General features: G+C 40.3%; 1 pseudogene; it reads right to left on the bottom strand.

Moving 5' to 3' along the window:
* Positions 1-8603: 8603 nt before the first annotated feature.
* LOC126237878 (5S ribosomal RNA) lies at positions 8604-8721 on the bottom strand (annotated as a pseudogene).
* Between the last annotated feature and the right edge of the window lie 273 nt (positions 8722-8994).

The following is an 8994-nucleotide window of genomic DNA, read 5'->3' as shown; positions in this document are numbered from 1 at the left end:
TCCGCTGCGCGGCCGCTGCCAGCGCCGCCGCCGGCCAGGGGCGCCGAGTCGGGAAAAAACCCCGGCCGCCGGCGCCGACCGGGTAAACAACACCACGGAGACCTTTTTTACCCGCCGAGCCTCTGTCTGCCACGTCGTGTCAGCGCTGTTGCTGTGCTCTGCCACAAACACTGTCAAAAATCGGGCAGCGTTTCTCGTTTTCGCCAACCCTGTTGTTTCCTCGTACACTTAGCGTATCCTTTATTCCCATTGTTTGGAAACAAGTCTTACTTTAAAGTCATTCATCGAAGGTTTCTCCGTGGTATCACAGCGCTGTGAGTATACTTAAGTTTTACCAGACGCGCTGTAGAATATACACAATATTAAAAGTCGCACGGATCGTGGGTAATGAGAGGTCGGTCTCAAAACATTAAATTTACCAAATTATTTCCTTTTTACCCTTAAACTGTGAAGACTACTATTTTGAAGCTGGTTTAATTGTGAGATGCACGATTTATGCAAATTCTGGATTGAAGTTTCTTTGCCGCGAGGAATTAGCAGAGCGGTCTTGAGGCGCTTCAGTCATGGACTGTGCGGCTGGTCCCGGCGGAGTTTCGAGTCCTCCCTCGGGCATGTGTGTGTGTGTGTGTGTGTGTGTGTGTGTGTGTGTGTGGATAATTTAGGTTAAGTAGTGTGTAAGCTTAGGGACTGATGACCTTAGCAGTTAAGTCCCATAAGATTTCACACACATTTGAACATTTTTTGAAGTTTCTTTCTACTGTACGTACACTAGTACAGCCGCTAAAATTACAGGATTGTGTTTAAATTGAAGACATCAGACCTTCCTAGTCGTACAATATTTTAGCATTTTTAAAGGAATAAATTCATTATCCTATTAATCGGCGAAATACGTCCAGCCAACTGAACCGAAAATAGTGTATTTGTAGTCATTTTTTAATTTCTTATCTGTATTCCTCTTTTCAATGATTTTAATACTGAAATTTAAGCGGATACAGAAAAATTGGAAGTAAATGTCAGTAACTATCATGGCCGTACCCGGCGGGGGGGAGGGAGGGGGGAAATAAGTGCCGCACTTCCCCTTCATCCGATTCTGTTCCGGTACGAAGACAGACATCATTTCAGTATCACTTTGAAGAAAGGCGGAGCGTGTAATGGACACCGATTAGTAGCAAGTGCACACAGAAGCGTTTTCGTGGTCTCAAAACTATTTCGCTGTTCACCGAGAAAGTAATATGAGCCCCCCTCCCCGCAACTCGGATACTGTATTCGGTCTTGGTAACTACGCAGTGAAAATGTGATTGCCTTTATTTCGTGAAAATAGCTGAAACAGAAAACATTTCTGTAGTACTAGGCAGATGCACTGCTAGGTTCCTCACCTTCATTATTCGTTCCGTCTTTGCTCACTGCCCTTTTCTTTCCTACGTTTGCCGCCCGTGTGACCGAGCGGTTCTAGGCGCCTAAGTCCGGAACCGTGCTGTTGCTACGGTTGCAGGTTCGAATCCTGTCTCGGGCATGGATGTGTGTGATGTCCTTAGGTTAGTTAGGTTTAAATAGTTCTAAGTCTAGGGGACTGATAACCTCAGATGTAAGTCCCATAGTGCTTAGAGCCATTTGAACCATTTTTTCCTACGTTTGTGTTTTGTTTTCATAATTACGTCTTTCACTTTTTCCGGGAAGGTTTGTGTGTTCTGACGTATAATTTCACGAGACGCCAGTGCGACATGGTCCTTAGTAAACTGCCTTGGAGATATTTTGAACACTGCGGAGAGAATGCTTTGACTGCAGTAAATATGTTTTGAAACCGCGCCATTTTTCTACACCTTTCGGTCACGTCTCTTGGTATCGTTCCTAATCGGACGACGTTTTAAGTAAGATGCCTTTGAGGAAGTCCATTTTGGTATGTTCTTAAAATTCCTCTTCCAGCTTCTGTTTGTACCTCTACCCAACATCATTCTAGACAGTGTCACAAAGATGGTTATCATGTAGTGAGTCTATCACAGCTATTCAGCAAAACATGACAAAATTTGAATCCCACAAAGATTATGACCTCCTCTTAAAAGATAATAACCCAAGAGTTCCAGTGTTACTAAAGTAAGCACGCACACTCAACTCGTATATTGCCTCTTACATAGGATGGGGAAGACAAGATCGGGGTTATCTTCTTGCGTGGTTCCAAAAAGGATTTTTCCTATCTTATGTGAAATTACTAAGAGCACCATTTACTGGATTCTATTCTTTCAGGACTTCAATCAAGCGTCCTACTAGGTTAACTAAAACGTTTTGTTGTAAATTAAAGTAGAAGCAGAACGAAATTGTTTAGCTATGCAAGTAAGGCACGTGACATTAAACTGCTCATTCACCTTGAAAAGAAAAGTTCTATCGGTTGTGCGACGTTCTCCTTCCTTTTGCCGACTTATATGTTTAGGTTTTTTGAACTACAGATTTTATTCTCAACTGCTTTGCCATCTTTGCATTATTCTTCGCAGTACTTGCAAACAACGCAGATAACTTTTTTTTAAGGAGCATGCAGTGTTACTAAAGCAAGCATTCAGCGTATACGAAATCGTTACACGGAATGTGATGTATTTCGTCACAGCTAAAATGGAATATATAGCATGAGCTGTAGTTATAATACATGTTGTTTCTAGCGTGGAATGGAAAAAACAAGATCGTTTTTCGTAACATTGAGACAATATAAAATCTTGTAACCAACGAGACGAGCTTGTGGTACTGCCACCAAGGGTGAAAGTACGAAATTTAATGGTTCAGTGTCTTGCTCACTAAAATCAAACCCTCAGTTTCCAGTCGGCGGTAAGCAAACGTAGAGGCAGTGCAACGAGTTTTTTATACATCAACGTGGACTTAATAAACCACCCATAATTATAATTTTTCCGATTGTTTTGAAAAATTTGTATAATAAAGAGATTTTACGATGAATATGTTTACAATTAACTCATTTTAGGATCTGATAAATATGTGTTTCACGACGGAAGTCTGCAAGTTGTTTGTGACAGACCCTGCCACGGTCCATTTAATCTAACCCACCAATTTTTCCTTCATTACAATTTTGTATATTCGTAACGACGAAGGAATATGTCACCTTTAAAAGTACAGACTTTTTATGTTGGACAGCACTTACTTAGTAATTTGATAATGCCCTCTTTGAAAAACGTCGTCAAAAGGACTGTAAGTCTTATTCCGCTAACAAATTTCTGGAGGATGATTAGGTTGTGACTACCACGCACTGTATATTGCAATCTAGATGGCTTTCGCAGAACCTCTTGTTATCAACAAGATCTCCCTTAGAAACGCAAACGCCTGACGAAGACCCGACCGTTGTCGCGTTAATGGCATTTCCTGGCAGTAACGGTTCGTTATCGCCGCGTGTTTGCACAAGAACTCAGCTACCGAAACAACATCGCAGACTTCGTTTTCGCCGTTTGAGTTAAGTGTGCTTCTTGAGACTTTCTCTTACTGTTTGATAGTTTGGCGTGGAATTGGTTACCTATTAACAGCATTGTCATCAACGTCATTAATTTTTTTAAATTTCTTGTAATTTGTATTCCAAGTTCGTGGACAGGGAGAGCTTCTTCCAAATCTTTTCGGTGTTGTTGTTGAAGCTGTTGTATATAACAGGTTAAGTACAGGCAACGGAATTAAAATCGTCATGGAGAAAGATGCAGCAGTAATACCTAGAAGCTCTGAGGATTAGTGGCAGCATTTCCTGTAGACATTTATGCTACATTGCTTCTGTCATTGCAGTAGCATTCAGTTATAAACACCGAGCGAGGTGATCCTTTGGTCAAGACGTTGGGGACATATTCAAGAAGTGCAGTGTTCACATTCTCGTCCAGATATCCTATTTTAGATTGGCAGTGATTTTTTCCCAATACCTCCACATTAAAGCCATGGCCATTTCCTTCGGCGTCCGTACTCAAATGAGATACGACTACATCGTATCCTCTAATGACCTTGTCGTCTTGGGACACTAAGTTGCAACATTTCATCCTTCAAGCTGTTAATTAAACTCTCGAATTTAAGGCAAAATGAAGCTACAACATTCTTGTAACAAATCATCCCGTCTATATAAAAGACACAACGCTCATAAACTCTGCGTACTCATTGTGTTTCGGACAATTATTCAAATCAGCATTTACAAATGGCGAATTCACAAGGGGAAATTCGTGACCTTTCTTCTTTAGGATGACGTTTTCGTGTACGAACGTCGGCGCCAAGAGAATTTCTTGTCTAATAATCCCAAATGGCTCTGAGCACTATGGGACTTAACATCTGAGGTCATCAGTCCCCCTAATAATCCCACGAGCCTTTGTTGATATTATATTATATATATATCGTCAGTCCTTGGAAATCGCCTCCGAAGGCTGTGGGATTCGTTTCTCTTTTACGGTATTGATACGCAGAATCTGAATCAAATGGGTACACAAAAATGATCCACAAATCACACTCGTTACCTTGGTGTCTACTGTAGTTACACTGTTTATCGAATACCCTATCGATTAGTGGAGTAGAACAGCGTTTCATAGTTCCCACTGGAGGGGTTTTGATGTGTATAATAAATAAGTAAAATAAATAAATAAATATACTGTGTTTTCTCGTAGGAGATTTGTAGCCCAGTTTTCTGTGAGATTTCGTGTAGTTTTTCCAATGCAAGTTTGGCTTCCTCTATTGTTGGTTAGAATGGCAAGATCGTCCAGGAAAGCCAGACACTTCACCCTAATTCTCTGCTCTTTTTTAATCCCAAGCTGAATTCCTTTTATTTCCTTTTCCCACATCCTCACAATTTTTTCCAGAACCATGTTAAACAGAATGTGGGACATTCCATCTCCCTGGCGAACACCAGTATGGATATGAAATGATTCTGATGTTTCTCCCATGAATTTAACTTTGGAGGTTGTATCTGTTAATGCCTGTTGAATAACTGACCTTGTTTTCCTGTCAATCCTGAACTCCTCTAAGATGTGAAATAATGTTTGTCTATCTATTGAATCGTAAGCATTTTTAAAATCGACAAAGGTTACCACAGTATTTCTACATCTTCTCATATGCAAAATTGTTTTTTAAGATCCATATCAGTTCGATGCAAGATCAACCTTTACAAAACCCTGTCTGATACTCCCCTATTAACTGGTCCGCTTGTTCCTCTAGTCTGTTCAACAGGGCCTTTGAAAGAATTTTATATATTACAGGGAGCAATAAAATTCCCCTGTAATTATTTGGATCGGTTTTTGTACCTTTTTTGTTGAGAGGGTGAATTTGTGCACATTTCCACTCTGCAGGTATTTGTTCAGTTTCCCAAATATTTGATATAATTCTGTGGGTTGCTTGTGTGAGATTGTCATTTAATTTCCATACTTCTGCTATGATTCCGTCTTCCCCTGGAGACTTGTTGTTCTTCAAAGAATCGATTATTTCCTTTACCTCTTTAAGTGATGGCGGATTTGAATTGGGATTGGATGTGGGTTTTTCGAAATCTAGTTGTTCTGTCGGAGGCTCGCAGTTGAGAAGTGAGAGAAAATATTTAGCTAAAATTTGACAGTTCTTTTTAGGGTTGGTTTCCAGTGATCCATCGGAATGGCGAAAGCACAGATTAGGTGGTTGATACGGTTAGGTATTCTTTGAAAATTTTGTAAAAATTTCTCATGTTGTTCTTGATAAATTCTTGTTATATTTCTTTAAGCCGGCTTTTATCATATCTACGTTTTTCTCTTCGAATTGCCTTGGGTGAACTCTTCTGTATTCTCAAAAATTCCTACCATTTTTCTCTAGTTTTGTTGCTACTGAAAGTTTTCCAAGCTTGTATTCTTTCTTCTATTGCTTGATCACATGCACTGTTCCACCATCTGTGTTTTCTCTTTCTTGGGTGTTTGCCCAATTTCATAGTGTTTTTCAGTACTTCTGCAAGTTCATTCCAGTTAGTTGCGTTTGATTGACCAATTTCCTGGAGAATTTCCCTCTTGTTAAGTTTGAGGTATTCTGGATCAATTCTGTTTTGTATATTGAGGCTGAGTTAACTTCGGTATTGTCCTTTATTTAGGATTAGTACCCTTATCCTAGTACCTAAATTAGATGTACTTGTGACCTGGAGTAGTGAATATTTTATCCAACAGTTGCATATACGCTAAGTTCATGACAGTTTCAAACTTTGTGGTGGTCTCGAACTCGAATAAAAATCGTTTGGTTTGTATGGACGATCATGTGCCCGAACCGTAAGCACATGCCAAGAGCTTTCTGTCGTAGTTTTTCACAGAGACTGTACTGGTTTACATTCGTTTACTACAGCTCCTATTCTTTTGTTGTGAATTGGTGCTAGCTGTTTCTGTTATTATCACTGTATTTATACCTTTTATCGTTCTTTGTCGCTACATTGACATGTATTTTAGACGTAAACATTCTTACTCTTTACTTAGTCTGCAAGTGAAGCTAGTTTAGTAATCTATCTGGTTTAAGGAAAAAGATCTCAATAAATGACTAGGATCGTAATTTTCTGTTAGTGTCTCTATATGAGGTTTTTTTTTATCTCTCTGAGATATCCATTCGAACGGAAACCTTCTGAGAATACTGTTATCAGGCACGGAATGATTTGTTTTAAGTTTATGTATAGTTGAAAGCTGCCCAGACAGTGTTGCCCAAGAACTCGAAGCTGCTGCAAGTCAATGCTTTGGGTGAACTGCCTCATATTAAACATAAGCCGGCGACTCATTGGGACAAGAAGATGACTGCCACCCGCGGGAATTGAAGATACAGGTTAAAGCGATCTGAAGATTGTAGCCCACGTTGTAATAAACGATTCTATTGGCTGGATCTGACGCGTTTCTCGAGTCCTTACGTTAATTGGAAGAGAAAGATAAAATGATCAACATTGTTCGTGGTGTTTCATTGGAGCTCACAGTCTGCCACAATATTCTCAGAACTGACAGTGGATCTTAGTTTCAAACGGAGTGGCAGGCCAATCATTGGCGATTGATGTTTGAAAGATATAACCGCCGTTTGACTGTACAACAGGTTTTATTCCACAATCTAGATTTCGTCCTTAGGCCATTACCAAGTGTTATAAGCATCAAAAACCATCTGTGCAGGTCTAATGATTTTTTTATACTTGTAACACTTGATAACGGCCTTAGACCTAAATCTAGACCGTGGACTAAAACCTCTTGTACAGTCAAATGGCGGTTAGATCTTTCAAAAAATTTTAGATGACTGAGGCTCCACACCATAGTAGCAAAATTAGCCTGCGATTCTGTTAGAACCTAGATTTTTGATTTCCGAAACTGGTGCCTTAGTGATAAAAACTGCAGGCTCCCCGTAAACTGGGGGGAGGTGCGTTACACAGTTAATGAAACGCAGTCAGAATAAAAATTGCAGCAGAGAAGTCCAAATACTCATATCAGACTCCAGGAAATAGTCTTAATCGATGCATGTTGCTTATCAACTGTCGAACATTACGAAAAATGTGGAACGCTATTGGGGTTCATGTAATAATTGCAGTCGAAAGTTGTTTAAGTCCAGAAAATCATAGGCTCGTCTGATAAATCTCACTAAAAGCTGTTTACCAATAAGACACGCTACAGGTGCGATGTAGTCGTAGCAGTGGTCGGAAATCTTATGAGTCTGGGGAAGAACAGCTGTAACTGACGACTTCGTAGACTAGTTGACTAGTGCATATGTTCCAAAGCTACGAAAGAAAATTATTTGAAGGAAATTTTAGCCGCCCCACAGTAGATTTATTACTTCATAAGTGACTAACGAATCTGGACTTCCTGCTAAACTGTTGAGAAAACTCTCTGCAACACCACCCTTTGTGGACAATATGTTAGGTTTTACTAACAAGAAATAGATCGGACCTCGCTCAGAAGAGCATGAGAAATAAGCTGAAAAATTTAAATGTTCAGCAAAAGATTACAAAAGAGGTTAACTCATTTTTCATACAGGGAGAGAATACTAATTAAATTCGGGCAACAGGTATGTGGAGGTACTGTAGCCCAAATCCAAATGAATATTCGATCAATCTCACAAAAAGTATGCACCTAACAGAACAAATATAGATAGTAGGCACCTTACTTGGTAAACAGAAAGTACCACGAACTACTTACGAAGATAAAACAAAGTTGACATACAGCTAAGCGTTTCGAGGGTGACGCTCTCATAGTATAAAGAGCCGTGATTAAATTATAAAATAGAACAAGCCAGCTATTTCGACAAAAATGACTCATTTTGAAATTGCTTACTTGAAAGAGATTGTGTGATTTCTACTTTATATATGCAAATATGTCGCATTTATGATTGATACGTATTCAGTCAGTGTATGAGAACATGAATCTCGAAACGTGTAGGTGCGTGTTGACTTTGCTTTTTGAGTATTGTAACTTAAACTTAACTCCTCTCACACAGGCCATGAAGGCCCAACGGTACCGACCGGCCGCCGTGTCATCCTCAGCCCATAGGCGTCACTGGATGCGGATATCGAGAGGCATGTGGTCAGCACACCGCTCTCCCGGCCGTATGTCATTTTCCGAGACCGGAGCCGCTACTTCTCAGTAAAGTAACTCCTGAGTTTGCCTCACATGGGCTCAGTGCACCCCGCTTGCCAACAGCGCTCGGCAGACCGGATGGTCACCCATCCAAGTGCTAGCCCAGCCCGACAGCGCTTGACTTCGGTGATCTGACGGGAACCGGTGTTACCAGTGCGGCAAGGCTCTTGGCTTTTGAGTATTGTAAGCTGAATAAATTTAACGATAAACAACCAGTGTATCGTGTTGACAAGATGGATAGTACGGGGCGTTCAGAAAGTCTCTCCGTAGTGCCGTATGATTGTTAGCCGTGTTTTTACTTACAAATTTTCACATTAAATGTTGAAAGTGTCCCCCCTGTTGTTGAATACGCAATTCAATTCGTCTAATATGAATACACAATGGATTTGCAGTACTCCACATACGAGAATTCTGCGAGTTCATGTACCCGGATAATTGAAACCAC

The sequence above is a fragment of the Schistocerca nitens genome, chromosome 2, assembly GCF_023898315.1.
Source record: "Schistocerca nitens isolate TAMUIC-IGC-003100 chromosome 2, iqSchNite1.1, whole genome shotgun sequence".
Lineage (NCBI taxonomy): Eukaryota > Metazoa > Arthropoda > Insecta > Orthoptera > Acrididae > Schistocerca > Schistocerca nitens.
The sequence above is the reverse complement of the archived record's forward strand: the minus strand, read 5'-3'. Positions and strand labels throughout refer to the sequence as shown.